The sequence below is a fragment of the Tiliqua scincoides genome, chromosome 3 (assembly GCF_035046505.1).
Source record: "Tiliqua scincoides isolate rTilSci1 chromosome 3, rTilSci1.hap2, whole genome shotgun sequence".
Classification (NCBI taxonomy): Eukaryota; Metazoa; Chordata; class Lepidosauria; order Squamata; family Scincidae; genus Tiliqua; species Tiliqua scincoides.
The window spans coordinates 166464584-166489421 of record NC_089823.1 but is presented as its reverse complement, the minus strand read 5'-3'; the positions used below and the strand labels follow the sequence as shown (position 1 = coordinate 166489421).

The following is a 24838-nucleotide window of genomic DNA, read 5'->3' as shown; positions in this document are numbered from 1 at the left end:
GAAGTTCCTCCCTCCAAGCAGACGAATGTATTGAGCCCTCTGGAAAGCGAAAGTAAGCCACATGGTCACGTTTACTTGCGAGTAAGCAAATGTGACTTGGCTGCTAATCAAGTCAGGTGAAGGCAATGCAAGGCTAGCTGCATGGTCCCAATCTGATGAAAGTGGAGCTCAACAAATACTCCAGAAGGCAGCACCCCCCCCCCAAAGAATAAAACAGGTTTTAGCTGGTACGGTCCATTTTATTTGTTTTTAGACTTGTAAAGCCAGGGGGGTCCTGATAGTGCTATGCTTGAAATATAAGAATTTACACTGAACTGGGCACTGAGGAAGGCTGGAAATCTCACTGATATTTTTTTGGGGGGGGGGGTGTTCTTGTAAGCAGGCTACAGAGAAAATGCACTTGGTGGAACAGGGCTGACTTCCCCTTTTTTAATTATTTGCTTTTCTTTAATTATTCATAATTATTTATTTTATTGTGCTTGATGATGTCACTTCCAGCCATGACATCACTTCCGGTGGGTCCTGGACAGATTGTTATTCTAAAAAGTGGGTCCCAGTGTTAAAAGTTTGAGAACCACTGCCTTAACTCAAAACAGGTCAATGAGATATTCTTGGGGGGGGGGGGTCACACCCTAGTGACCAAAATTCTGGAAATCATTGTTTTTAGGAATAATACCATCATGTTATAAACCATTTGATGTAGAATTTGATCCATTGCTTGTGCGGAAATATTCACTGCATTTATTTTCTGGCCATTATTATTATTCATTTCAAATCCTGAGCTGCTTAGAGGAAGGGTGGTATAAAAATGTGAATGAATTAAAATTAATTAATAATTAAATAATTAATTAAGTCATATGGGGTGACAAAAATTTATGGGCCCTGGGTGTCAAATCCTAGCTATGCCACTGCCTGAGTTCATGTCGTATACATGATCTTTCCATAAGCATAACAAGCTTGGGCTGCATAGAAAACATGTATACTGATCCCTACCCTATATCATTGACATGATCTGAGTTTACATTTATGTAACGTGAAGCCACCTACATGCTGAAGAGTTCTCTTCCTAAGAAGTGAAGGTTGTTCAGTAAATAAATTGTAACCCTTCACACCTCCAGCCAATCCAAAAATTACCTGTGGCCAGAATTACAAGTTTTGTGCCTTTGAGCCATTGGATTTCATATAACATTCAATTAAAGACACCTTACAATCAAAAAGAGGAACAAAAAGGGGCATATTTAGAAGGGGGGAAGTCCATAAAATAGCAGCAGCTGGCAGGATAATGAAACTATTGTTAGCAAAATGATCTCATTATTATTTGGGCTTTTTTGCCAGCAGTAGAGCTGCATGCAGAATTAAAAACATCAGATCCAAAATGGGTTGTTGAAAGAAACGGTAAAAATTGCTAATGCCAGAAAAGAATGAACAGAAAGTCTTTTCCAATTATACTTTCAAAGCATGAGCACTGAAAACAGACACTGTCTCCATGATAAAGAGCTCTGCAGACCTCAAAATGCCTTTCTAAACTGGCAGAAGTTGATCTGAAAAGATACTGCTCATCATACGCCATACTTTTTAGTATCTAGAACCAACATGGAAACCACAGCTGACTAGAGCAAAGAAAATAGTTGTTTATATACTTTTAAAAAAAAGAATAGTAAAAATCAAGGTTAGGAGGAAGATAGGTTGTTAAGTTTTGCTTTCTATGAAAGCTCAAATTGATATAATCTTCTGATTAGCAACTAGATGGGTGTGCAGGCCAATTCAGAACTAATCATTAGGGTCGATAGGTCAGTGGTATGCAGAGGACCCCACCTTAAATCCTTACCTTCTTCTAGTTCAGTCAAATTGGTACAGGTTACCCTGGTTTAAAATGCTGCAGTCCAACACCAAGTCAGTGAATCTACAATCATCCAGAACTCGATCCCGAATGAGCACACTGACCTGGGCTATTACTGGAAGAGAACTTCAGATTACAGTTACTCATATAATCATCCCTCTTTTCACTCCCTCCAGATTTTCTGGAACAACTTTCCTTCATTTATGTCAGGGGTGCTCAATAGGTGGATCGCGATCTACCGGTAGATCGCAAGGCAAAATGAGTAGATCACGGAGTGCCGACCCCACCCCCTTCAGGTGCCTCTGGGAGGAAATGCCGGGAGTAAGGCCCATTGTACTCAATGGGGCTTACTCCCAGGTAAGTATGGCTAGGATTGCAGCCTCACAGCCTAATCCTAGGCATGTCTACTCAGGAGTAAGTCCTGTTATACTCAGTGGGGCTCAAGGTACACCAACATACATTGTACACATAAATGTTATATGTTATGATGGCGCGAACATTGTAAAAAAAACTCTGGTAGATCTCCGGGCCTTGCTTCTGGTAGCTCTCAAGCCAAAAAAGTGTGAGCACCCCTGATTTATGTAATCTGATTCACAGCCCACCCTAAGAACCCAGGGCACATGATCTCTGTTTTTACACATATGATTAAGGAGTCTCTCTCTTTTTGCTTTCCATGCCAGAACAGCTTGTGATGATTCCTGAAATTTGGTGTCCTGTTCACTAGCCTTCACATCTTATGAAGTCCTTTTCCTTTCTAGACATTTAATACCTTTTCTTTAGCACCTGGATTAATGCAATAAGCTAAATACCTCACTGAGATTAAAAGTCTTGTAATTGGATCACATCTCATGAGCTCCCTCATTCTGAGTATACAAGCGCAGCACAGAAATGAAAGCTACCATTTTATATTTTGGGCAGCATTCACAGGCCATATCAAATACAGGAAATTAACTTCTTGAGCTATGCTCTCCCAAGATATCTTTTCTGTTCCTTTTACAAATATATCAGTCTTCCCAACTTGAAATCCTTATCATTCTGCTATCTACTTGGCTATCATTGTGAAAGAGACAGTACACAATGAAGGCACAAAGCATCCCTTTTCTACCAACTGCATCTTCTGTCATGTAGAAGACACATGATGTAAAAAGTGCACCTAATGATATTATCCTTTCCTTTAGGATATGATATGCACCTAATGATATTATCCTTCCTAATGATATTATCCTTGTAAGTACAACACTTACAACCCAGTCTTAACCATGTAAGTAAAGTCCCATTCATTCATTCATTCATTCATTCATTCATTCATTCATTTCTGAGGGTTCACTGAGACCTCTACATATGTTGGTAATGACATTGCTGGGTGGGTATGCAGGACACACTGGACAGTGACACCACTACTGGCCAAAATCTGGGTATTTTTGAATAATACTACCATGTTATATATCATTTGATGCATAATTTCATGTAGAATGCAATGAACAAACCAGGTTGAAATATTTCTATTCCTTCAAAAGTTATAGCAAAAAAAAAAAAAAAAAAAACCAGTGGAGGCAGGGTGATGGTGTATCACCCAGCATGGGAAGAGATCCATCATGGGGGTGATGTCCACTGGTTGACGCAAACCCTAGTGATGATATTGTGTGCTGGAATCTCTCCACAATCAGGAATCTTGACTGTGTGGATGCCTTACCTGGGTACAATTGTACACATCTAAAAGCCCTTTTCGTGTATTCAGCTGATGTATAGAGATTCAAGTGCTGGCCAGAGGACACACCAATGCTGGAAGCCTGGCCTGTGGATGCAGTGACATCAAGGGTGCAGCCTGGGCAGGGCTTCATTTTGCCCCCGATGACATCATTTCTACTCACTCTTTCCCTTCTTCTCTAGCAGACAGGTGGCTAAAGCTAATCTCAAGCTGAGATGGGACCTTCATTTGGCCCTGGTCCTTTATCAGAACCAGAGTCCCACCACAGTTTTCAGAAGTTGTCTGTCATGTGACATCACCAGGCCACACCTCCAAAATCTATTCTTTTGGATGCATCTTACCTAGCAGCCCTAAGCCTGGGGGTGTGGATGCACTTCCTCCTCTATGCATCAGGTATAGATGTGGAGGGGGGATGACGGAATAGGGCTTAAGTTTGATTGATTTCAGCAGGGCTTATTTCAAAGCAATGCTGCAACCTCCCAAGTACAGGAGCCTTTGAAAGTTTGGTTCAAAAACCTATGTGTTGAACATTCATCACTCCAGCATACAAATGTCTCTGGAGGATTTAACCTTTCTTTAATTAAAAGAAAAGGGAATAACAATAACAAACCAAATCAGAAAAGGTCAGATAGTTTAAAACTACACAGAGAGAAGGGTGAATGGAAAAGAAATGAGCAAAGAAAGCACAAAGGTCAAGGAGGAGAGGACAGGCTTATGAACACTGAACTCTGCTTTTTTTTTTCCTGTGGGGAAGTTGAACATTTAAAAAAGCTTCAGTAGCAAACAATGAAACAGTCTGGTGCCTCTCATAGTGCACCTGTATGCGAAAAAGAAGACCAGCAAGGGAGGAAGAATGGAGTGCTAAGCAAATAAAAATACTGGACTTATAAGCCCTTTTCAGACACTATATGTGCACTGAATTAATGATCGTACTGGGGGGAGGGTGTAGGCTCTGCCTTCTCGATCAACACATTTTTCTCAAAATGACTGAACTGCATCCCCTGCATGTACGTGTGAGTGTGCACTTGTCTGTCCAGGTGTTCCAATAAATGCCATAGATCAGAGAAAGAGCCTGACACCACAATGCTCCATATTTCTTCATCCTATGCATCTAATATCTTACACACACACCCCATCTTTCTCATCCTCCAGATTCTCTTTTACATAGACAGGCTGCCCTAAACCTGATAAGGGTCTACAACAGAGGTTTTCAAACTCTCTAGGAGACAGTCCTGGCGGGGGGGGGGGGAGGCAGCAATGCGATCCCCAGGATCACGCCACTCGGGCCCTGCAGCCCTCCTGAGTGGTGCGATCCTGGGGATCGTGTCGCTGCCTCCTCCCTGCCTCCGCTCCTTAAGAGGAAAGAGGCCAGGGCCCTCAGGCTGGGGCATCGCGACGCTCCACTCTGAAAACCACTGGTCTACAATATAGTTCTATATATGTATAGAATCCTTCAGTTCCCAGATGTTTTTCTTCCATGGTGTAGTAAACTCTCTTAGATGCACAACGCATGCTTCAAGCTTCTGCAAACAACCACAAATCATGCCGAGTAAGAAATCTTATGCTCTTGTCACTGACATTCTCAACATTCCAGAATTCCAGTCCACCCTCTCAATGCAGCACATAACAGGAACTCCTTTCTCTCTCACCAAGGGTCATGTCAGCCTATCAGGGACTTCTGGTCTCCCTTCCAGGCACAAATCAGGCTGCTCCTGCTTAGCTTCAGGCAATCTTTAGGCCGCTCAACCTCAGGACCACACCTCCTGCCCTTTTTTCCAACTTCTGGAAAATGTTGGGCTAACATCTGAACTGGGAACTTCCTACCTTCCAACTGCTCCTATGTTTAGGAATGACAGGATATCATACAAGCTCTAAAAATTCTACAAGCAGTTTTTACTGAAGGTATCATTAGGGGAAATTGGATAATAATCCACCAATTCGTCTTCTCCCAAGCTCAAACAATCTGATATATGACACAATAAAATGTTGTAGGAGTCTTAAGACAGAGGTTCCTCCCTCTAGGAGGCTCAGGAAGGGGGGCAGAATCAACAGCAGTGGTGCACACTGCATCCTATTCCCCCCTCCTGGGCCTGATCTGCTGACATGGATGCATGTGGATTTGCGCCATTCATATGGCTCGCACAGGTCCAAGTCAATCCATTGCACGGGCTGGAGCTTTCCATACAATGGAAATTCAATGTTCCCTTCAATGTCCCCTGACCTCGAGGAGACCTCCAGTCTGCAAAATTCTCCCACAGGATGCCAGTGGTCCCATGACAATAAGAATCTGCATTGGATTGGATAGCCCATCATATCACTAGACCATTTAGTTCAGTACTGTCTACACTGATTGGTAGTAGTTCGCAAGCAAACATCTTTCCCAGCCCTACCTAGAGATGACAAAGATTGAACCTAGAGGCTTCTGCATGCACAGCATGTACACTGTTCGTGTTGCATGTGCCTTTTCCCTAGTCCAACTAAAATCCAAGACCAGATTCAGAGGAAAGATGGCAGCTTAACAGGTGAAATGGACTTATTGTCCTTCATGCTATTTATCAGAAAAAGAAATATCCCTTTTTATTATGATAATACATAGGCTTATAATTGAGCATGGTTACATGAGGTCCTGGTTGCTTTGATTATGCATCCCACCCAATCAGGGCTTTGTTCCATGAATAGTGTTGACAACAGTGTCACCAGCAATGTTATCTTCAAGTATTATCTTTAGTACCTAGAAACCCATTGAAATGAATTGGACATCTGCTGCATTGAATTCAGTGATAATCTGCATAACAATAACAATACTTTGACAATAATGCAATGAAGCAAGACAGGGCAGTGAAATAATTCTTATTCATGGTGTATCATTGATTACTTCTTTTGCAACCGCATCAAGTTTGCAAAGATTCCTGAGCTGCCAATTGCATCCAGACTTTGAGTAGGGAGAACTTTAGTCTGGTGCTTCGTGGGGGAAATAAGGGCTTGGCCCCGAGTCATGTGTTCAGGTAGTCAGTACTGAAAGAAGAGCCTGCAATTATTCAAGGATTTGGTGCTGTTTGTTGTTGACTGCGGAAGAGATGGCTGAAATTCATGTGAGCTGGGGAAGAGGGCTACAGGTATCTTATGGGAAAGGAAGACAAGAGCCAACAAAACGACACACCTGTCTTTTGCCGTATCTCAGGCATAAAACAAAGATGGTGACGTTGACACTGCCTTCCATTTACAGGATTAATTATTCCTTAGAGCAGGGGTTCTCCAGATTCCTGTCCACTGGCTGGATTCCACATCCTGCCTAATCTCTCCCCCCCATGAGTGCCCCCCCTCGGGCTTTTGGTGGACCACTATGAGATACAGGAAGCTGGACCAGATGGGCCCTTGGCCTGTTCCAGCAGGGCTCTTCTTATGTGAGTGGCGCTTACCATTCTGCTGCTGCACCACTCATTTTCCCTCTTGATTGTTGCACAGGGATGTTCCAAGCAGTTGTATCTGTCCAGACATCCTGCTGCACAGCCTGCTGGGACAGTGGGCAATAGATGTAATTGCCCAGAGCATCACTGTGCAGCAGTGGAGGGCAATAAGATATGATGCTCAGGAGGAACGGTACCATTTTCCCTTACCCTGGGTCGAACCTCAGCCTGTCCTGTGAGGCTTCTTGGACCCATACCAGCTATACAGCTGGTGCAAATCCAGGAAGCCCAGTGTAATGCTGGGAGGGCTGGGAAGGGGGTTAGGATATGGTGGAAGAGGCCTCCACCGATCCTGCTTCTTCCCAGGCCTGATCCATCCCCATTCCACCTTCCCCCACTCAGAAACACTCCAACCTGCCTCCCCACCACCCTCCGCATGGCCCTGGGCTGCCTGGCACAAGCCTCCTATCTGCTCTGTTCAGCGCAGACCTTTGAGCTTGTGCTGCCAGCTCACAAGTACAGTGGTGCCTCGCATAACGAATGCCTCGCGCACCGAAAAACTCGCAAAACGAAAGCGTTTTGCGATTTTTGGTGACTCGCACAACGAATTTTTATGACCCGTGCTTCGCAAGACGAATTTTTTTTTTTAATGCTTCATGCCAGTTTATGCTCACATTCACCCTAAGGAAGGCGGAGGATCTTCATGCCAGTTTATGATCACATTCACCGTAAGGAGCGGGGGATCTTCATGCCAGTTTATGCTCACATTCACCCTAAGGAGCGGGGGATCTTCATGCCAGTTTATGCTCACATTCACCCTAAGGAGCGGGGGATCTTCATGCCAGTTTATGCTCACATTCACCCTAAGGAAGGCGGGGGATCTTCATGCCAGTTTATGATCACATTCACCCTAAGGAGCGGGGGATCTTCATGCCAGTTTATGCTCACATTCACCCTAAGGAGCGGGGGATCTTCATGCCAGTTTATGATCACATTCACCCTAAGGAAGGTGGGGGATCTTCATGCCAGTTTATGATCACATTCAACCTAAGGAAGGGGGAGGAAGACAGCGAAGAAAGTGATGTCAGTGATTGTGAGCAAATGAGCTTCATAAATTCTGACTCTAGCGATGATGAGTTCTTGGGGTTTCCAGAAAACTACTCAAACCTTTAAGTTAATGACCATTTGTCAATGACAGTGATAATGGTTCTTAATGCCACTGTTGACTGCTGTTCACTTTACAAGGAGCGAAAAATATGGTATGCCTTTAAAGAGCACTTAATAAACACTTTGTAAACCAAATTTGACTTTGTTCTGACTTTTTTTGCCCATAGGAACGCATTAATTAAATTTCAATGCATTCCTATGGGAAAACACGCTTCGCAAAACGAAAAACTTGCAAGACGAAAGGACTCGTGGAACGAATTAATTTCGTTATGCGAGGTACCACTGTAGTTGCAAACATTCTTTATGACTGACTTAGTGAGGAAGTTTCAATGTGCTGTTCTTCTAGTGTTCACCCAAAATTTACTGCCTAGTGACTAAAGCTCATTATGACTAGTTCTAGCCTCCTAGGCAGAGGAGAACAAACTTCCAAGGCTAGTGAAAAACTTGTAAATTCAGTATTAACAACAACAAAAATACAGGATTAATTTGAATTACAGCTCTAAAATATGATTACATTTGAATATTCTGATGCTGTTCTGTTTTCCCTAACAAGCCAATCTTGAGATGTACATTGTCTACAGCTTTGCCAAATTTCCCATAAAGAAACATAACATCCAGGCTACACTCCTAGTACTGTGATATTTCTAATTGCAGAAAAGCAATCACATTTGATGCTGCTTAACATGGGTCACTGAGGGCGCAATCCTTGAAATGATTTGGGCCAGTGCAAGTCTCTTGCGCTGGCCCAGGAGGGTTGCAAACGTGCCCTCAGGCTGATGCAAGCCTCCATTCCGATTTCCACTCTGAGGCTTGTGTCAGCCCAGTTGGGCCAACGCAAGCCGCAAAGGTAGGCGAGGGGGAGTCAGGAAGGAGGCAGAAGGGAGGCACTGGGCAGGGGGAGGGTGGGCGGTGGGTGGCCCCGGGGGTGAGCAAGGACAGGGAGGTGGGGCAGACAACCGGCAGATCCCAACCCAGTTCCCTGGGAGAACTGAGTGGCTTGAAGCTGCTCTGCTCTCCTCGGACTTGCACCACCTCCAGATGTGGTGCAAGTCCGAGAAGACTCATAGGGGCCAGTGGCCCTTACCCAGGGGTAAGGGGAAAAGTTTCCCCTTGCCTCTAGCTAAGCTGCTTCTGGCCACTATCCTGCGCTGGATACAGCGCAAGCCTCTTGGCTTGCCTGTTCCAGCACAGGATAGGATTGCACCCTGAGACATCAGTTCACTAGCATGAGAAGTTCTTAAATAGATGAACAGCCCAATCATAACTTGTGCTGCAACAGGCAGGTCAAGTGGCCTGCACTGTTTCCAGTGCAAGGTAGGTTTTGGCTGGAGTACAACTAGGGGAAAGAAGATACCTTTCCTTTACCCCATGTTGCGTGCCAGCCAGTCCTCAGATCTGTGTCAGAAAATTTGCTGACCCAAAACAGAGTGGTTCAGTGTAAGGCTGAAAAGACTGGGAGTGGGGGAATAGGCCAATCCTGTCCCCCTCCAGGGCCCAATCTGGTCAACCTTGCCCCAAAACACTCCCTGCTCACTCTAATTCCACCCTTCTGCCACCCCCTCCCACCCCATGCCAAACTTCTCAGGTTGGTATAAACTTATCCCCTCTGAATCTAGATCTGGCACCGGCAGGCTGGTGCACATCCTAGGCTGGCATGAGAGCAGTTGCAAATGTGCTCTACAGCATGTTCACAACATTCTTACGCCATTGCAGGGACCTGAGCTGGCTCAGTACATCTAGGATGGTGCTCAAAGTTTCCTTCCACACATGTCAACCGAAAGGTAAACATATTGATTTATATCTCACAGTGTTCAAAGAAACTTACTCCCTAGCAGATCTCAATGCCTCTTGTGTATCAGCATGTGGGCATTTCAGGACATTTCGGCTTATACTCAGGGCAAACTTTTCTTGAGCTCCTTAATTAGCATCCTCGTTGTAAAAGGCTACGGAGGATAGTAATAAGCTGCTTCTTTCTTTCATGCACAACAAAACCTATAATGGAACTAAGTGAAATCTCATTATTTCCTAGCAGGAACATGGGCTATATTTGCTGCTCTTTTAACGGAAATGGGTATTGAAGTTTTTCCACATCTCAAAGGCAGTTGTTCTTGCTTTGCCAGGAAAAGTAACTTCATTGCTCATCAAAGGATGTTTCTAAGCAACAGTCTTCAGAGTTGTAGAGCCTACCACCTTGTTGTTTGTTTTTTCAAACATGCATTAAATGTGTCTTTTAGAAACACAACACGAAAACACAAAGGTGGGTGGTGGCGGAAAGGAGCTTTAATGTCAATACCAACAAGATTTCAAAGCAGTTTCCAATACACTTCCACTCAAGCTGACATTTATTTGAAAGTCCATTACCTGAGACATCTCCAGCTTCATCAATTTCAGTCTAACACACAGCGCTTTCATTTATCCAAATATATCATTATTCATTTGTCGTGGATCCTTTCCAGGCCATGCAGATAATTGGGGGCATGCTTAGCTAAATCATGTCTTGTTTTGCTGAGCCTGTTTTTCCAGTTTTTGGTCTCTAAGATACTCTCTTGCATCAGTAATAGTGATCAAATGCAAAAACAGCCTAGGCTTGGGGTGTCAGGACAGCTTGGAAAAAAAAAATGACTAGGTGAGATAAGTGCATAATGACTCAGCAATTATGACGAAGTCACCAGCTTCTACCATCACTATTCCATCTTGATTGTAAATTGTTGTCTCCAGAGGCAAGGGATTGATAATTAGAAATTGTACTGGCAGCTATTACTGGAATTCTATTTCTGGTTAGGGTAGTTATTGTGAAGTACAACCTGAAATATGACTGGAAATAGGGTTGCAGAGGCCTCCTTGAATTTCTAAAGCCTGCCTCTTTGCCAGATAAGAAAAAAACAAACCTAGGAACACAATCGAGATATGAAGTCTGTAATTCTGCTGTTCCAATGATTCTCTGTGTAAATACCTTATAAACAATGGATGTCTCTTATATATATCTATTTGCAAGGACAATTTTCATTGCAAATCAAGTTTGAGACATCAAACATTTATTTCTATGAGCCAAGATAGAATATCAGCATGTCTCCTTATTTATGTACAACAGCATCAATGTTCAGGGTCCTGTAAAAGCAAAAATGTCACAAAAAAGACGGACAGCAAAAAACTCTCTACCCAAGGAGTCTGTAGTCTAAATTGTCCTGTGAAGGAGACAACTCCCAAGGAGGGGCTGGAGGGCAGTGGTAGAACCCATTTCTTACAGTCAGAATGCACTCCTGCAATCCTTGGCATCATCAGGTAAAGTTGGGAACAATCTCTATATGAAACCCTAGAGAGCTGCAGGGCAGTCAGTATCAACAATATTGCCCTAGATCAGGGGTCGGCAACCTTAAACACTCAAAGAGCCATTTGGACCCATTTTCCAGAGGAAAAAAACTTCGGGAGCCACAAAACCCTTTTGACACCTAAAATGAAGATAACACTGCATATATAGTTTTTTTTTTTACCTTTATGCTCTTATAGGTCCCATTTTTATAAAGTAGCCCCCTCTTGTAGCTTTTAGTTAGTTTTATCATACATTCTTGTCCTGTGTTTTCAGACACCTGGTCTCTATGGTGTTTTGCCTGATTCCAAGGCCATTCTCTGCCTGGAGAATTATGCCCACTTTAAGCAAATGAGCTCCCCTTTCCCCCAACAAATGATCCTGGTTCTGCCCTGCAGTCCTGCTGAACCCCACCTCCAGGGTAGCTCGCCTGTTCAACCTGCAGAGGTCCTCTCTCCTGCCAGCAACCTCCCACCACTACAGCAGACCCTGGATCGTCAGCAGGTCTTGGGCACAGCAGCCACACTTCAAACTCCAGTGTCGCTAGCAGTCCCTTAGTCACAAAGTCAGTCAGAGTATCCAGGGCAGAGTCCAAAGTCAATAAGCCAAGTCACAGTCCAAGATCAGATTCCAAAGTCAGTCAAATCAGTCAGAGTATCCAAGTCAAAGTACAAAGTCAATAAGCCAGGTCAGATTCCAAAGTCAACCTGCACTCCTTCTACAACCCACAAACCCTTCCTGCTTCAGGTGTTCTTATATCCCTGAGGGCCCTATTGCCTTCAAGTGGCTGCAGCTGTGCAGCACACTCTGCTGGATGCCCAGGCTTACCCTTAAAGGGGCCACTGCTGACACCACATCTACCTCCTCACCAGATCTTCCTTGATTCCAATACAAGTGGGGGGGGGGGAGCAGATCTCTATACAGACCAGTGCAAAAACAGGGAGAAGGTGCGGGGGAGGGAAGATCTCTATATCGATATCACAGCAAGACCATTGCAAAACCCCTTGCACACAGAATCAACAGATGGAAGTGGGGGGGGGCAGATCTCCATACATACCAGTGCAAAAACAGGGGGAAAGGTAAGTCAGCCCCAGTAGAGTCAACGGGGCTTCATCTCAGGGATGCATGGACAGGAGTGCAGCCTGCGAGTGGCTCCTCTCCCTGTCTACTCAGAAGTCAGCCCCAGTAGAGTCAACGGGACTCACTCCCAGGGGAGTATATATACACTGCATATATAGTTTGCGCTCCCCTCTTATAGGTCACAGTTATATAATACACTTCCCTCTTCTAGGTCCCATTAAAAATCAGGTCCAGACCCACAGCTGGAGAACAACAGTTTTAGATTGTGCACAGGTGAACTGCTTGTGAAGGATACTGTCATTCTTTACTGTCATGTACTTCTGTAAATGCCTTTCCACACAATACTACCTCTGAACAAGACCACTTAGTACTACTTAACACTGTTCACAAAGGTGCTCCTAAACAAACAAGCTAAGAGTTCAAAACTGCATAAAATAAAAGGCATACTAACAGTGATTACTTCCCAACCATGAAATATGCTTTGGTGCTACATATACAGTATGTTACACACACAGTATACAAACATATACAGAATACCATCTGGTGCAGGGGTCTCCAAACCCCTTTCAAGTTTCCAAGTGAAGGAAATGGGGCAGTGAGAGTGTGAGTGAGTGACGGGGGGGGGGGTGCGCTGAGTGGGGAGTTTGAAGGCTGTAATCCTGTGCACACTTTCCTGGGAGTAAGCACAATGGGACTTACTTCTGAGGAGACACACACAGGATTGTGCTCTAAGCTTGGGAGGAGGACAGAGCAGCTGCACTCAATTGCTTGCTTTTGCCGTGATCATGGGGGGAAACAAGTGAAGGAAATGGGGCAGTGAGAGGGTGAGTGAGTGACGGGGGAATGCTGAGTGGGCAGCTTGAAGGCTGTAATCCTGGGCACCCATTCCTGGGAGCAAGCACAATGGGACTTACTTTTGAGGAGACCCGCACAGGAGGACTGAGCAGCTGCACTCAATTGCTTGCTTTTGCCCTGCGGCTCGGGCAGGAGGGAATGGGCGGTGCGGGCTCTTTGGGCAGGAGCTGCTCCGCCAGCCCGTTCGCGCCCTCTCCTATGGGGCGCAGCCGCAGGATGCGTGGGAGCTGCGCTAGTGCGCTCAGGCTGGTGAGGGGCAGGTGCGTTGCGGGAGGAGTGAGCCCCTCCCTTCCACGGGTTGGCCCCGCACGGAGCCGCAGCAGAAGGCTGAAAGAGCCGCTTGCGGCTCCAGAATGGCAGGTTGCCGACCCCAGCCCTAGATGAACCAATGGTCTGTCTTAGTAGAAGGCAACTTCCTATGTAATAGCAGGAAGAAATAATAGATGAACAAAAAGATGACTCAAGGGGAACTGGTGATGGATGTGTCCTGTGACAAAAGCTTAGGAGCGGCTTAAGCTGGTGCTAACAATTCCCAGAAGAGCCCTGTTATGCTGCAAATATGACACCATTGTGCTTGGAAATCTATGCATATTTGTGCCCTGATAATACATAGTCAGGAGACCATTGCAGTTCATCCTTTTCTTGAGCAAAGAAAGCACTAGGAGAGATAGAGGTTCCTGGAAGAACTGACATGGCAAGTGGTATTTTAAGGTTAGGACAGAAACATAGGATTTACATGAATTTGAGCCCAATCCTATCCAACTTTCCAGCACCAAAGCAGCCGCAATGCAGCCCTAATATAAGGGAACATTTGTTCCTTTACCTTGACGAGGCCTCTGTGACTGCCCCCCTCCACTGCAGGATACCACACATGCTTTGTTGTCATGGCTGCATCAGTGCTGGAAAGTCGGATAGGATCGGGCCCTTGCTTTTCAAAGCAGTTTAAAAAAGTAATTATTGCACTTATTCACAGGAAAGAATGGTATGCTACAGTTTGTAGTGCACAAGTCATCATGACTAACGCCACTATGCAAAATTAACCATGCACTTGAAAGTGGTTTACTTGCCACTATACAAATAATTATTCAAAGCACAGTGTTAACCTATCCCTATGCAATTTGGGTCCTGAAGCAGCTAAATCAAGCAGCTAAAAACATAAAGTCCTTTTGTGCTTGATAGTGAATTAAAATTGCTCCCTTCAAAACCAGGCTATTAGCTGAGAGGGCTTTTCAAAGGGATTTGGCTAATTAATGGAGGGCAGCTACTCATGGATTGCCCGTGCTCAGAGATATTACAGTTCTGATTACCAGATGATAGACCCAAACAAGAGGGAGGAAGAGCTGTCGCCATCATGCCACCTTTGCGTTTCCCAGAGGCATCAGCCTTGAACCGCTGGACTAGACAAGCCTTTTATCTGCTTTACAAGGACAGTTCTTGTTCCTACCTCACTGCTGGAGAACATGCTGTACAAACAGACCTATTTCATGCCCAGCATTTGTGATGAAGGGAAATGGTATTAAGGCGGAGAAATCCTTCTTCCTGGACAGTTTAGCTTGAAAATTACGGTCTGTCATGTTTGACGATACTGGGGCTGGATGAATACATTGGACGATACATTGGACTGAATGAATAGGAAGCAGCTCCCTGCAGCTGTAAGCAATCATGACAACTGATTTGACATCTGCCCCATCCTCATGTTTGGCTCTGCTTCAAGTTGTACTGGGAATGCAATCAGCAATGAGACTATCAAAGTACACCATGTCTTTTATTAAATTAGCTGCACAGAAAGCTACTGCAAGCCCTACAGTCCTTCATACTGTGCCTCTGCTACTCTTGCTTCTTCCTTGGAGTTACATACGTATTGTTACAGGCTCCCCACATAGATCCAAGGTGAAGATAGGAACATGCTGGCCAGCCCTACCCTAACACCCATGTGGTACAGCAAAGAGGTTTCCACATTCATATGGCAACTGCGGATGGGGCCAGTTGCCATGACTCTGCTCCCCCTTCCATGAGCTAGATACACCCAAGGACCCAAACATGAGCATAGGATACTCTCTAGATGCATTTTTATATGTTTATTTTAAATGTACATATTTGTTTTTACAGTACTGAAGATACATTTTTTGTGATATTGGTTGGCAACCTTCAGTCTCGAAAGACTATGTTATAAGCCTACAGCACCTGGTATTCCCAGGCGGTCTCCCATCCAAGTACTAACCAGGCCTGACCCTGCTTAGCTTCCGAGATCAGACGAGATCGGGCATGTGCAGGGTAACCTAACAATAAATTGATTTGTTTGACAACTGATTAGGATTCTAATTATTTAGTTGTTCTAGAGCAGGGGTCTCCAAACTTTTTGGCCAGAGGTCCACATCAAATGTCTGGCACGGTTTTGAGGACTGGAAAAAAAAATTTAAATATAAAATTTATATAAATAAATTAGAGCTGGAACTTAGATGTGTGAATAAATGGATGAATGGGCTCATTCATTCAACCTCTCTGGCCCTTAGAACACCCTCCAGATGCAACCAGAACATAATTCCAGTCATGTTTGGCTAAGTGGGCCTGGGGCTTCCAGGGGACAAGAGGCTGGCCGTGGGCCAGATAGAGGCTCACCACGGGCCGCATCTGACCCCAGGGCCAGGGTTTGGAGACCCCTGTTCTAGAGGTTCTTGTATTATGAGAATCAATCTTTCTTCTTGATGGCTATTCAAATCAGCCACTCTCAAACTCCCACCCCCCACCTTAGAAGCTCTTCTCAGGTTTCAAGGGCCCCCTGTCAATCAATGAGACAACATGAACAAATAAACATCTGTGAAATCCTCTTCTCACAATTTTCAGTCTGTGACCCTCTTCAAATGTGCCAGGGCTCCTAGAGGGCCATATGGCTCCTATTGAGAATAGCTGTTCTAAATTATTGGCTAGCACAGAGGCAACACAAGAATGTTGCTCCACTGTAGCCCTTTACTGGGTTGCTTGTTTGTTCTCCAGGGACCTTGGCTACAATTAACTGGATAAAATACAATTAACTGGGGGGGGGCAGAATGGCTCTTTCCTCTCACCCAATTTTGCTACTTTTCAGGAACTGAAATCCCTGGAGAGTACAGGTTGAGCCTACTTATCCATGGATTTTGGATCTGCAGATTTGGCTCAACATGGGTCCCCCAGACTCCTGCTGAGCCAGGTTCAGCCCAACCGGAAGCTTCCGGAGGCAAATGGAGCTGTGTGTGGCCTCCATGGGCCTCAGGATAGCCTCTGGAGGTCCTAGAAGAGCAAAAAAATCCGAAGTGCTCTTCTAGAACTTCCAGAGGCCTTTCTGAGGTTCCTGAAAGTGTTGGAAGGCCACTTCTGGTTTTGCCAAAAACTGGAAATGGTATTCTGATACTTTTGGGAGCTGTTCTGAGATCTGTGGAGGCTGCGTACAACCTTTAAGGGGCTCAGAAATTGGCTCCAGAGGACACTTCCAGTTTTCAGCCCAAACCCAGAAGTGCCCTTCCAGGACGTCTGGAGGCCATTCTGAGGCCCATAAAGGCAGTATGTGGCCTCCATGGGCCTCAGAACATCTCCGGACATGTTTGGAACTCAACAGTGCCCAAAATCCATGTGATTTGACTTAATGTAGAATCTGGTGTCCACAAGGGCTCCAGGAACAGTACATCTCAGATAAGGAGGCACCACCAGCAAATATGAATGACTGAGGTGACAGGGGAGGCAGGAGGATCAGCATAAGTCTTGTGCTGGTCCAGCTTCCTCTTTCCTCTATCCTCTAGCCAATGATGTTGCTCTAGGATCTCTAAAGATCCCTAGAGAAGAATGTGATTGGAGAGGTGGGGGGTGGAGGCAATTTCATGCAAATTGATTGTTGTGCAGGATGGGTGGGTGGAGGAGGAACTGCCCACCCAAAAAATCACATGGATAGTTCTTCTTCAACTGCCCCCCCCCGATAATTGAGTCACCTGATCTACTTGCTTGCACACCCCAAGTTGATGCTACTGAAGACAATGACAGAGGAAAGTAGACAGTGCCTACAGTATCTACAATACAATAGGGACCCCCCCCACCAGCCTCATAGAGAGAGAGAGAAGCCTTGGGGTTCCCATGTGTGCACAGGAACCTCCACCACAAAGTGCATGATGTTCCAGTGCACAGTGGCGCCCTCGGCTGTGACCATATAGTGCAACCCCGGCTGGCACCAGCCCCCCTGAGACTGGTGCCTTCCTCACTTACCTGGGTGCTCCAGAGCCTTGCACAGCATCTCAGAGCACTCGGAAAATCTTCTGAGCCTCTGAAGGGTCTTAAACAGTACTTCAGGAAAATCCGAATACTACCATTGTGTCCCATGGTGGGACACCATGCGATTGGGACACCATGTGATGCCTCATTGCCTGGTACCACATGGCCCCCTGGCTCTAACATCATGCCACTGCCAGTGCAACTTGGCAAAAACACTAGGTTAGCAACAAGTTTAATGGGATGGCAGATTTGAGGAGAGAACACAATCTCTGTTGCCACGGCTTTTGCTTGTTCCACAGATCTCTCCTGCTTCTGTGTAGGCAACTAGGTGGCCAACAAATATGCCTCAGTGGGTGGGATGTGGCCCTGAAGTCTCCAGTTACTGACCCAGAATCTAGTTGCTGATGCATGGAGAATCTAAACTATTAACCTCCCCTCTACATTTAGCTAAGGAGTGCTGAACTACACCAATATCCTCCCTTGACAGCATGGACACTTCTTTCAAAGGTTCTGCCATCCCACTGTTTGAAATCATTGCCAGAAAGATTCTGTTCATAGAAGCATCCTTGAGTTGAGTAAGGAGTATTCAACAATGGCTGCATTTTGAAAATCACTTCCAATCATTTTAAGAGGCTGTAGTTGGAGGATAACGCATTTTTCCAGTTATGCAAATACGGTGCCAATGATGAAAAGACATTCAGGGGAAGAAGGTTAAAGTACAGATAAAGTTTCTTGAAGAGATCAAACAAAGGAGCTATATTTATCCTTGTGTGTTCCCAGACTTCCCTAGCACAGCTGACCCTTTTAATTAACCTCATGAGAAGAGGTAACCTAAGAACTAAGGTGATTTGATTGGTTGTGAACTACTTTTCCAAATTGAACAAGGAAGTGTCAGCTCAACAGCAAAGCTAACTTAGTCAGGTTTCTTACTTTACTTCCTAATTCATTGCAGAAGCAAATAATTCGACTGACATGCAATACTGCAATTTAACAGTATTTAATGCTGCTATTAAAAACTGCTAAATACTAGCAGATTTCATATATATCAGTTTTCATGAACAGAAAATGTGTTCCCAAGGAAAGAAGTTATCTGCAATTAACAGAAATGCTTCACCCCCAAATCAGTATATCATATTGACTACCAATGCAATCCTTGTGGAGCAGCAGTGCTAGGTATATTGTTCCCATTGGGTATAACTAATAATTATTTAAGGGTATATGTATAGACAGTATGTGTAGACAGGGCAGTAAGTCAGTCAGAATAAAATGAACTGACTTTGATGAACTCATCTGTAAAAATCAGCCTAGTCAGTTATTAGCCTAGCCTAAACATTCAGAGCATAGAGTTGTCTTTAATGAAACTGGAGGAGGAAAGGGTTTCAGTTATGAGCAGCCTAAGAGAATGCCTTACCATGTGCCCTTTCTCTTCATACTTGGTACATAGATTATACACTAAGGACGCAATCCTAAGTGGGAGTTGGGCCCACGGAAGTCCCTTGCACCAGCCCAAGAGTGTTGCAAAAGTGCCATAAAGCACTTCTGCGCCACTCTGAAGGGAATTAGGCCGATGCATGGATGTGTGCCGGCTTCCCTGTGCCTCTGCAGGCCCCAGAAGATGGGTGAGTTGAGCTGGCTGAGCTTGGCTGGCACAGGGAACTAGAGGGGACGTGGGGAGGGCAGGGAGCAGGTGGGAGGGAGGCGTTCTGGAGCAGGGGGAGGGCAGCCATTCCTAGGGGCGGGCAGGTAGGGAGAAGGAGGCAGGACCGGAACCCGAAAGTTATGCCGAATCCTGACTCCTGTTCCTGGGTGGTGTGGAGCAACCTCTGGTTGCTTCATTCTACTCAGATCTGCATCACCTCCTGAGGTGGCTCAGATCCAAGACCCATTGGGGCCACTATGGCGTGACGCAGGGTAAGGGGAAGCAATTCCCCTTGCCTTGAACTGCACTGCTTTTGGCCCCAAACATGCGCTAAATACAGTGCAGACATGGCAGCCTACTTGTTTCCAGTGCAAGTTAGGATTGGGCTGTAATGGAACACAATGCAGAGACACTGTTTAAATCCAGTGCTGGGCTACCAGCACATGAGACAGCGTGCCAAAATTGTCCCCTCCTCCTGATTTGCCAGCTTCAATTCCTTCCACTTCCTGGCCTGGAAAAGCATCTGGATAACAGAATGTGTATCCTGTGAGCATTACGGCTTTGTATTGTACTTTGGAAAGTGACCAGTTTTTAAATGATAGATTGAAGGCTGGGCAGGCAGTTAGGTAGGCTATTTATGAGCTGGGGCCATCACTCAGTAGTAGATCATGTGCTCTTTTTGCTGAAGGTTTCCGGCTCAATCTCTAGCAACCTCAGCTAAAAGAGAGCAAGGCCCCTGCCCCAAACCCTGGAAAGTCTACACAGCCCCTGCTGATCAGTGCAGACAATACAGAGCTGATGGACCAGCGTCTGACTCGGGATAAGGCAGTAGTGTAGCCAGGAGGGCAGGAACCTGAGGCTGTGACACAATGATACCCCCCATGTCACTGAGTCACTCCTACATCTGTGCAGTCATCCCCTCCCTTGCACATGCATGATCCTGACTCCAGAAATAATAATAATAGTTGTTGTTGTTGTTGTTGTTTAGGTATTTATATACCGCCTTTCTTGGTCTTTATTCAAGACTTTATTCAAGGCAGTTTACATAGGCAGGCTCCTTTAAATCCCCATAGGGATTTTTACAATTGAAAGAAGGCTCTATCTTTTAAGAACCACAACAATTTGGATGTTTCGTTCTGATCTGGCCTCCATCCTCCCACGCTCAGAGCAGATGGAATAGCTCGGCTTCAGCTTGTCAGCTGCTTCAAGGTCGCACAGTGCCGGTGGCCTCGAACTGCCGACCTTGTGGATGTTATCTTCAGGCAAATAGAGGCTCTACCCTCTAGATCAGACCTCCTGCCCAACAGGAAACAGGTCCATTTGGAGCCATATGGATTCCAAGGCATGTGGGAAGGCCTATTTTGTGTAATTTGACATGCAACACTGGTAAGCATATCACCCCTACCCCCCAATGGAAACAACAGAAAACCACAACTCCACCATGGAAGGTCAATTGCCTCCCAACCCCACAGTAGCCACACCACGGGACAAGGCTACTTTCTATACCTCTATACATATAACTTGAGCTTCAGTTACTTAAAGTGAGATGTCACACAATGGCCCAAACATTATTAGCTCTTATCAGAAATGTCCAGAAATCCCATAACACAGCAGCGCTTTGCCTCTCCATCACCCTCTTTCAAAGGGTTATTAGAAGTTGAGGGTCAGTGCAGTTAATTAAGAATGTGATCCATGGGCATCTCTGACAAAGACCTTCAGGACCCTGAAACCTTATCTGTAGCTGTTCTTAAGAGGTCACCATTGACAGGAAAGAAATGATTCAGCTTTAGATCAACAGTACATCTAGCTTTAGGTAGCTAGATGGCTTAAAACAAATTGTCCTCAATTGCTGCTCAGAGAAGCTAAAGTTATAAATAAAAGCTGCCTTTCACTGCTTGGCAACACACAGTCCTCCTACATGGGTCACAGTCTGCCAGCACCATTTGTGCAACTTCTTTTTGAAGCAAGCAAGTCCAGCGCAGAGAAGCAGATGACAAATTATACATTGAGGATGTAACATGTACTCCTGGGAACGTTACTGAAGCAGGCCTTTGTGTCAGCAGTGAAGTGGAGCTGAGTAAGAGGCTCCAAGAGTTTGACTCAGTAAGAACAGTGTTGAAAATTATGTACAGTAATATATATATATATATAGCCCTGAAAGTTCAAATTCCCCTGTGGATGACATATCAAATGCACTGAAAAGTAGAACATCTTCAGTTAACTGCATGTGAATAAGGAAAATAGGGGAATCCCCCCCCTATTTGGAACCACACTCTGCCACTTGGATCTGGGAAGGCTTCATTCAGAAATAATCTTATTTTTGGTGCTTCCAAGAGTTCAAAGTGCAGCACTGGGATCCCTGTTTCAGATCCTGCCTTATTCCTCAACCATAGCTACAACAAAGTTTTTTCATGTCATGGTGAATGCCAGCTTGTTTTAAACTGTTATTGGGAGTAGACACCTTCCTCTCCATGCAGATGAAGGGAAAGAAGAAGAACACAAGCAAGAGACTTGGGAACACGATGAGGAACAAGGATCAAACCACGGTTCCACGTGGCACCTGGCCTGACCAGCAAAGAATAAGAGAAATGCAAGAAACATGGATTATGTGAGTTATCAGTGGCATGCTTCTAGCAAGATGAACAAAACCCTCCTTTGCACCCCACTTACCCCCACCCACCTAGCCCAACCTCCAGACATTCCGCTTGGGGAGCACACCTTTTTGACTGTTATGATCAGATCCTGGAAACTAAAATTCAGGGACCTATATCCCTCCTTCCCTAATTCAACAATAACTCTCCAGTGTCTTCTTCAACACTGCAAGAGATCTTGGAGTGTATTTCTCAATTTTTTTCTGCAACCATTTCTGTCAAACGTGTTGTAATATGTCCATGTAGCAGGCTGGTCCTATAAATAGATTGCCCCAAAGAACTTCATGGAATACCTGGGTTAATCTCTGTCATCCTATACTAGGAAAAGATCTAGTCTACGAATTAAAACAGATCTACACAACAGGCTGAGGACCAAATCCTATCAATTTTCCAGCACCAGTGCAACGGGGCATGTGCTGCATCCTGCAGGGAAGGAGTGATCATGGAGGCTTTCTCCAGGTAAAGAAACATTTGTTCCCTTTCCTCAGGGCTGCATTGTTGCTGCACTGGCACGGGAAAGTTGGATAGGATTGGGCTCATAGTATGTTTGATTCCAGTTTATTCTATTGAGGGCAATACTTGTGCATGAAGTTGCCATATACTGAACCCTTCGTCCACCTAGCTCAGTAATCTATATAAACTGGCAGTGACTCTACAGAGTTTCAAACTGGGATGGCGGTCTTATCTAGCCATACTTGAAGCTCCACAGATTGAACCTGCGACCTGCAATCCTCGGCATGCAAAATACATGCTTTACCACTGAACTATTGATTCCAGTAGCATCTACTCATTCCTATGGTTCCCATGGGGAGAAGATGAATATTAAACCAGTGTAAATTTGGGATGTAGATAAGACCTTAAGGCAGTGGTTCCCAACATTTTTAGCTCTGGACCCACTTTTTAAAATGACCCACCTAACTTTATGAAACTTTTAAGTTTTACTCTACAAAGGCTCCTTTTTAGTACGGTAGGGGGCCACTTCTGGTCCATTTGTTGAGTTTGTTTGCTGAATCAGGAACATTCTGGTGGCCTTGTGTTCTCCTTCGCCTGGTCTTTGATAAGAACCAGGGCACATTTGCCTACTCAGAAGTAAATGCACGTGTGGCTCAGTTTCACTTTCTATAGGGCTCAATACATTTTCCATATGAGCCGAGGGGGAGTACTTCCTTCCCAATAGTTTGTTGGAGACTGTGTTCATCAGATAGGGGCCATTCTGGTGGTGTTGCATTTTCCTCAGCCTGCCCTTCAAAGTGGACCAAGGCATATTTGTCTACTCATGAGTGCATGCACATGCTCCTCCTTTCGGTTTCCATAGGGCTCAATACATTTTCCTTGGCAACTATAGCTTTTCAGTTTCACGACCCACAGTTTGGGAACCACTACCTTAAGATCTTCTCTGACACTTCACATGAAACTTTTTATGGGAAAAATAATCTTTCCCGAAGGATTTCAGTTCTTGACTGAGGGCAATCATACAATGTGTTCATTTAACCAAGTCACAAGCGTCCATTTAACTAACCAATCATATGCAACTTAACTACTAATAATGTAATATTAGTCTAATGAGTTTAACCATCTTTATTTGTTCTCACGATCTGCTCTTTGAAGGCTGTGTGTCAGCTCCTTAACAAAGAATTGTAAAATCCTTTCCACAACCCACTTGGAAAATCCAATTTGTTTTATGCTGCTCTTTGCAGTGTCAGGAATGGCAATGCTTCCACCTACTCCACGAACTGATAAAACATAATGATAGTCTTTCAAAAACAATCACCAAAAGGATCTTGATTTTAAGTCAATTTTCATGCACATTGACAAGGCGCACTTCAGAGTAACTTGAAAGGTTTTACCCTGTAATTCTCAGTGTCACTGGCATAATAACCCATGCATATTAATTAACAAATGGTACAGTCCTATCTTTGAATGTTGCCAGGTGGGTTATAGTGTTCCCAGCAATTTCCCTATGCCAGCACAGGTGCCACGACATTGTTATTCTTGTAACTTTGGCAGGACATGCACACTCAGAAGTCAATTTTTTTTTACTGTATTTTTAGGCTCAAAAAGATCAGGGTAGCAGAAGCAGATCTCCTTCCTACCCATTCTTTATCCTCAGAACATTTTCTCAGAGATAGGCTGAGAGAGTGACTAGCCCAGGGATGCCCAGTGAGCTTTCATGTGATGGCATGGGATGAATAGAATGGCATGGCATGGGTCTCCCTGGTCAGAGTTTAACACTACATCACACCAAATGTGATCCCCTAAGTTTTTAAAACATAGCTCCCCCCCCCCCTTTTTGCAGAATCTAGACCATTTTTATAAAAAAGTTGAAAATAATAGGCTCCATCATACAATGGAAGGCAATGAATGTTACAAGACTTGGGCTTTTGTGAAGGAAATGAATCTATGAATGATTTTGCATAAATTTTTCAGTAAACATGACACTGTCAAGAAGTGTGTCCCTTTATGTTGCTGACACTTATGAGATTCTCCCTAGGCCTTGCAATGCTGAGTTTACAAGAGCTCAGTAGGACAGAAAGTCTTTTAAATGAGAATGTGCCAAAACTGCCACAGGGATGGTGTCACACATTGTTCAACGTGGGCTCTGGCCAACAGCCCACCTGGGCAGGCTGACCCCTGCATCCCCAACATTGAAGACAGGGCCTTTCCTCAAGGTCTCCAGGAACCTGGCACTGACACTGTGGTTAGGAGAGTTTGGTGCTAGAGGGATACAGGTAGGGATGACCATCATGTTTCTGGCTCTTAACTGAAATATTCCCCATTTCTCAGCAATCCACTCTGCTAGTGGATTCTAAATGGCATGCCAAGATTGCAGCCATGCAGATTTCAGGCTATAAACAGCTCAAATATCAAGCTCGCAGAAGCATGTGTAACCTATCCCTGTGGTGGGTTACATAAACTGAGATGTGTTAAATTATACATGTTTATACAGC

The 24838-nt window shown here is 44.8% G+C and overlaps 1 protein-coding gene and 1 pseudogene across 2 annotated transcripts in view; both read right to left on the bottom strand.

Annotated features, from left to right (window-relative positions):
- Positions 1 to 24838, bottom strand: part of STK32C (serine/threonine kinase 32C) — a 203108-nt gene that overhangs the window by 20226 nt on the left and 158044 nt on the right. The gene's annotated exons all lie outside the window — the stretch shown is intronic.
- On the bottom strand, positions 15537 to 15655 carry LOC136647190 (5S ribosomal RNA; annotated as a pseudogene).